At 40.4% G+C, this 6,581-nt stretch overlaps 1 pseudogene; it reads right to left on the minus strand.

Annotated features, from left to right (window-relative positions):
• Positions 1-1,230: 1,230 nt before the first annotated feature.
• Positions 1,231-2,565, minus strand: LOC101713197 (vesicle-associated membrane protein-associated protein B/C pseudogene; annotated as a pseudogene).
• Positions 2,566-6,581: the final 4,016 nt, after the last annotated feature.

Raw genomic sequence — 6,581 nt, forward strand, 5'->3', positions numbered from 1 at the left:
AACTGTTTTCCATCCTTTTACTTTCAGTCTATAAGTTTCTTTTTGAGTTAGGTGTGTTTCTTGTATACAGCATATTGTTGGATTTTGCTTCTTTTTTTCTTAATTTGGGGGTTTTATTTTTTTTCTTTTTAAGATGCTACATAGTTGAACAGAATTGGATTGGTATTTTATGGCATAAATTAATTCACAGTCAGACTCTCCACTGCCACTGGATAGACTGGCTGAGGAGCAGCTGCACCCCACCGCTCATGCCCTCACTCCCTGTAACCCACTCATCTGCCCTGACTCCAGGCCAAGTCCAGCAGGCAGGCAGGACAGGCCAACTTCAGGGACTGTGAGTGAGGGCTTGTCCACCAACAGGTGACCAGAGTTGACTGTCACTGCTGACAATTTTCCTCCCCGTGGCAAGCTGTTAACTGACACCCAAACACTCTGACTGCTGTTCGGACACCAAAATAACTATGCTCCATGCCCAGAACTGCCAGAGGCAGAGTGCCAGCCTCCAGTAGCCATGGCAGCCCCACCATTGGTATTACATAGTGCAGGCCACAGCATTAACTATACTCCTGTGACAATAAGAACACGTGAGATGGAATACATTAAATAAGTTAAATATGCATTAAACATCTCAAATAGCACTTCAGTCTCACTACATGAACCAAATGTAATTCAGCTTGGTCCCTTTAGGAGAACAAAGCATGAGCTTGGATTTCCAAAGTGCCAGATCAGTGGACCTGTCCCTCTCATCCAGATAGGCATGCCTGCTGCTGCCCCTCGCACAATTCTCTTTGACTTCTGTTGCTCTTCATCAGCCCCAAGGAACCGATGGCTTGGACAGAACTGAAGCCAAGTAAGAGCAGTATGAGTGGTAATGGACAGCATGGGGGAACTGTGGACAGCTGCACACCCCATCACACTGGGGTCCTGCTCCCACAAGCGAGGAAGAGTGTTTTGTTTTAAAAGAGGTAATCCAAGACATGTACCAAGGCCTATCAATGTTTCAAATGACAGTTACAATACGCCCTTGTGGCATTAATCATGGTTTCCCTTGTCATTAACAGAGATCATTCATTTCCCCTCAATCATTTACTATACATTTTTAACTTTCTAAAAGATTATTATATTATATTTGTGTGTACATTTGTGTGTGTGTGTGTGTGTGCGTGCAGGGGGAGGGGCAATTTAAAGTCAAGACCTGTGAGATGTCATCATATGTTAATTTCTTTTTACTCATGGTTATGATAAATTTAAATCCCATGATATGGTGCATCCATCAATACAATTTGCCATCCATTGCATGCTGCCTTTACAAGGCAATCTTCCCGATAATGACACCAACAATAAAGAACAAAACCACCAGAGCCAAGTGCTGAGGCCTTCCTCCTTCCTAGTTGCAGCAAGTGCTGCAATGGGGCTGTGGCTCTGTACTGTCTTCCTCATCCGAAGCCCATCTTCTTTCTTAAACTTCTTGTTCTCCTCCCAAATCCTCTGGACATCACCTTGCAACCTCTTACACTCTTCCATCACCTTCTTAACTTCAGTGTCATCCAGAGATAAAGTCAGAGATTTAGACACTGATGGTGTTTCTGTCTTTGATGCAGTTGTAGGTATAATTTTATTAATTTCTACATCATGTGGTTTATCATTTTCTGCTGGCAATTCAAAAACACAACTAAGTTTTGAATCCATAAGGTCTTCTGGTTTTGCCTCCTTCCATACTGCTTCCATATCAGAAGTGCCAGTTGGAGCAAACGTAGACTGAACCATAAACTTCTGTTTACTTTTCTCATTGGGATCATAATCGAAAGGCTGTAACATCACAGATACATTGATTGAGGCCCCAGCGTCAGTGATTCCACTGTTAGGCCAAACACAATACCTACGAGGTGCTGTGGTCTTCACTTTAAAAGACATATTTCGGTGTGTTGGGTTGTGAAGCTTTAGGTTGGTGGTAATGACATCAGTGAAGGGACCTCTAAACTTGAGCTTGAGCTGCAGCTCGAGGCTCAGAACCTGCTGCACCTTTGCCATGTTCCTCGGTGACAGGACACCTTTGGTGGGGAGACCCCGAGAGGTCACCTGAGCAGACTAGAAATGCTGTGCTCTCTTTAAATTCTACCGAGAGGGGAGCCGGCGGCACTGGGAAGGGTCCTCAGCAAGCAAGGTGCAGGGTGCGGTGGGGGGCGGGGGGGCACAAGGATAGCAGGCCCAAGGGAGGAGGGCCTGGATTTTGCTTCTTAATCCATTCTGTCGGTCTATTTCTTTTGATTGGTGAATTGAGATCATTAACATTACTAGTTATAACTGATAGATATTGACTCATCCTTGTCATGATGTTTTACTGTTGTTGGCTCTTATTTCTTTTTCCCCCTTTCCCTTTAGTTTCTTACCTTGTCTAGTGGCTTCCCTCTGTTGAGCCTCATGGAGTTGGGACCTTCATTGCCCTTTTCTAGGATATTGCTTAGAATTGTTTGGAGTGCTGGTTTGGTGTTTATGAAATTTCTCAGGTGTTCTTTGTCGTGGAAGTATCTAATTTCCCCATCAATTTTGAAAGATAATTTTGCAAGATACAACAGTCTAGGTTGGAAGTTATTTTCTTTTAGGGCTTGAAATACTTCACTCCAGGCTCTCCTTGACTTGATGGTTTGTGTTGAAAATTCTGCTATGATTCTGATAGGCTTTCCTTTATAGGTGATTTATTTCTTTTCTCTAACTGCCTGTAGGATTTTGTTCTTCTGTTGGGTTTCTGGGATCTTGATTATTATGTGTCTAGGCATAGAATTTTTTTGATCATGGCTAGTTGGAGTTCTATATGCCTCACTTATCTGTATGTCCAATTCTCCTCCTCTGTCTGGGAAGTTTTCTACTATTACTTCTGTGAACAGTTTTTTTATGTCAATTGTATTTTCTCCCACTTTTTCGTGGACTCCTATCAGTCTTATGTTATTCTTCCTTGCATTATCTAGCAGCTGCTGGATTGATTTCTCATGGTCCCTTACTATTTTTAAGAAATCTCTGTTTTCGTGGTCCTTAACCGAAATCCTTCTTCTATATCTGATATTCTATCTTCAGATTCCCTTAATCTGCTCTGCATGCTTTCAATGGAGTTTTTAATCTCCTGAATATCTATTTGAATCTGTTTCATGGATTCCATTTCTTCTTATGTTGGGTGATCATGGTTTCCATTTCTTTCTTATGCTGGGCTTTCATGGCTTCCAGCATGTTTCTGAGCTCATCTATTTTTTTATCTGTTTCTGTTCAAGAGCCTCTAATTATGTCTTTCACTCTGCTCACCATCTCTGTAGTTATCTGGAAGATTATTTCTGCTTTGAATTTTTCTAGAGCCTCATTCATCTGTTTTGTTACTTCCTGTGCTATCAGTTCAGGGTGTCCAGGTGGTTGATTATCAGACTTTTCGACCTCAGTTTCTCCAGAAATTGTCTTTTGTCAAGTGGAAGTCTGAGTTTGTGACTTGCTTAAATGTCTTCTCATTTTTGTTTTTGGTACTTTCAGTTATAAGTCAATGAGTCTCAGTAAGCCAGTCACAGACCTGTGAGATTCAGACAGATTTCTGGCTGCAAGTCCCAAACTGATCTCTCTGTCCTCCTGCAGGGTTGAACTCTGTTAGTTTCTACTACAGGTTCCAGCTGTCTTTCCCCTGAAAACGGTCCAGGTTCAAATGGGAGGTGATGATCCCTCCAACTTACCAAGTACAGTGGTCTGGTCAAGTGGGTAGGACAAGCCAGGCGGAGCAGGGCGCAGCCACTTGCGTCTGACCACAAGGCCAAACTGGCAGCCGGTGTGCCTGCTGGGGCTGGGGTGTGTGGGGTGTCCTCATGGTCTCCTGGATGCCTAAAATTATTCTTAGTGTAATTTAAAATGTATATTACATTTCTTAAATTCTTTTAAGCATGAAACATATGATATCTGCTACTATTTTTAGAACCACCCTAGCCCAGAAAACTGAAGGGAAATGAAAGGAAGAGAAACAATTATATTGAAACTTTGATGTGAACATGAGTTATCACTGATCCCAATTTTGAAAGGATGCTTTTTTTCATAAGCCTCAGAGTTGGGATTAGATTATGCGTATTTTTTCCTTAATACCAATCTTGCCTCTGTTTTTAGAAAAATCTTATTCACTTATAATATTCCATTAAATTCTAAGTGTTTAAGATACACTAATGAATAATATATGATCCCTGACCTTAAGAGTCTCCCATTAACAGAGGTAATTATTAGTGTGGATAATAACATAGTAGCTAAATCATTAGTAGGGGTTTTCAAACTGCTGCAGGCTTTAAATTCCATAACCAAAAAGATCAAATATAAAAAGACTCTTAGAACTAGAAAATAGCTCAAAGAAGAATCCCAAGGCAGAACCAGCTAACTTAATTATTTGATTCTTATCACTGGCCTTTTTCTGGTGCCATAACTTGCAAACATAATATGTTGGAGAAAGAAAACTTAAAATTTGATCAGCAAATTACATTAGAAAGTGGTATTTTACTTTTTATATTAAGTCTAGGTGGACTATTAGAGCTGACAAGGATATCGAGAGGTTTTACCTAGTGGAAAAGTTACTGTAGTAACTCTATTATTATTTTAAAGCAATGTAACCATTTTTCCACTGACTGAGATTCCTCATCCCTGCAGCCACACTCCGGAATCACAATGTCCATGTCATCACTACAGACTCAAGATGAAAATCCTACCTAACAAGCTATCTTCCCACCCCAAGCAGAACAGTTTTAAGAAGCTTCTCAGGCTTCACCTGCCTGGATTATTTAAATGGAGCAGCTACTGGGACTTCATCGGTATCATAACTAGCGAATAAACACTCCAAGAAATGGACCTGGGTTGTTCCCTGGTGGACAACACCTGGAAACAGGGTCACACACCCAGACCCCACATGACTCTATAAGGTCCCCTGCATATCCATGATTTTGGAGCTGATGTTTTCCTTGATGGCATTAGCTATGCTGCTCAGAAATCCCCTGACAAGCACCCAAATCTACTTCAGCACACCGACATTCTTTATCAGACTAAGTCTCATATCATCATGAGTTTTACTTACAATTGTTTTTGGTAGTTAAAATAATAACATTCTGACTACTTCATGGGTTATACTCCCAACAGTGGTCTAACTTAATTTGTCCCAGCGCTGTACTTTTATTTCATTCTATTCACTCAACAATTAGTTTCTTTGTTTCCCTTAGCTCATCTTGTGGTTTAGCAGGAATGTCAGAGACAAAAGAAGCTAACCTGGAGGAGCTGTAGGTAAGCAGTGATGAACCATAAATGAGTTCTGCATGTGCTGTGGACAAAGTGAGTGTCCCATCCATGGTGTGGAAACCCTATCCCTCTAACCTCCAATGTAATGGGAGGCCTTTGGGGAGTTAGGGTTAGATAAGGTCATGAGGTTAGGACCTCATGATGAGATTAGGATCCTTACAAGGAAAGGAGCCATACAGAGATCTCCTCTCTCTCTCTCTCTTGATTCCTCCCTTCTTCCCTTTCTCTCTCTCACTCTGTTTCTTCTGTCTTTCCCTTTCTGTATCCATCCCCACTCACACACAGACACACACACACACACACACACACACACACACACGCACACACACACCAAGGAAAATTTATGGGAACCCATATTAGGAGGCAACCATCTGAAAGGCAGAAAGAGAGCTCTTACCAGGAAACAAATGTGCTGGTACTTGCACTTCCAACCTCCAGAACTATGAGAAGTAAATTCCTGTTGTTTAAGGCACCCAGTCTGTAGTATTTAGTCATGGCAGCCTGAACTAATACAACATGAATAGAGCTAAAGGTATCAATCTAAATTGAAAAATCTTGGATACTCTGGGTTCTCCATTAGTACTGTGACATGACAGAAATTATTTTCTTTGTTCATTTATTTATATGAAAAAGCAATAAATTATGGGATCTAAACTATCCTTAGAAATGCCTGCAATTAACACTTTACCAAAAAACTCTCATACATCAAAACAGAATTCTTTTAGAAGTGTTAAGCTGCTCGGTCATCATAAACTTAATAAGAATGTTTCAAGATATACTCAGAACAGCTAATGCACCAAAAGCTCAAATGTAAAATCAATTTAACTGAAATAAATTGTTTTTGGTCATTCAACAAAATTAATGAAATTTCTTCTAGATGGATTAGTATTACGTGCAGTAAGAAAAAAAAGTAGACTAAGACATGGACCCCATTAATGGGTTTAATCCCTAATGTCCAAAAAACTCACAACAATCTGGGCTGGGGATTTAGCTCAGTGGTTTTGCCGCCTGCTGCACAAATGCAAGGACCTGAGTTCAATCCCCAGTACAAAAAAAAAAAAAAGATCCCAAAAAACTCACAACACTTACTTGACTAATCTTCTGCAATACATAATATGCCTTTCTCTACTATAGGCCTATCGATTATTGGCACTGTTTTTCAAATTCTTATTCATATGCTGTTTGTAGTGACTCCAAATCCATACTGTGAAATATATGTCCTTATTTTTTTTAAGTGAGAATTTTTCCTAGGATAGAGATAGGGATCAGTTTTATTTTCAGAGTTA

Source organism: Heterocephalus glaber, unplaced genomic scaffold (genome assembly GCF_053883595.1).
Source record: "Heterocephalus glaber isolate CG9 unplaced genomic scaffold, H.glaber_assembly_v1.0 deba00000901, whole genome shotgun sequence".
NCBI lineage: Eukaryota > Metazoa > Chordata > Mammalia > Rodentia > Bathyergidae > Heterocephalus > Heterocephalus glaber.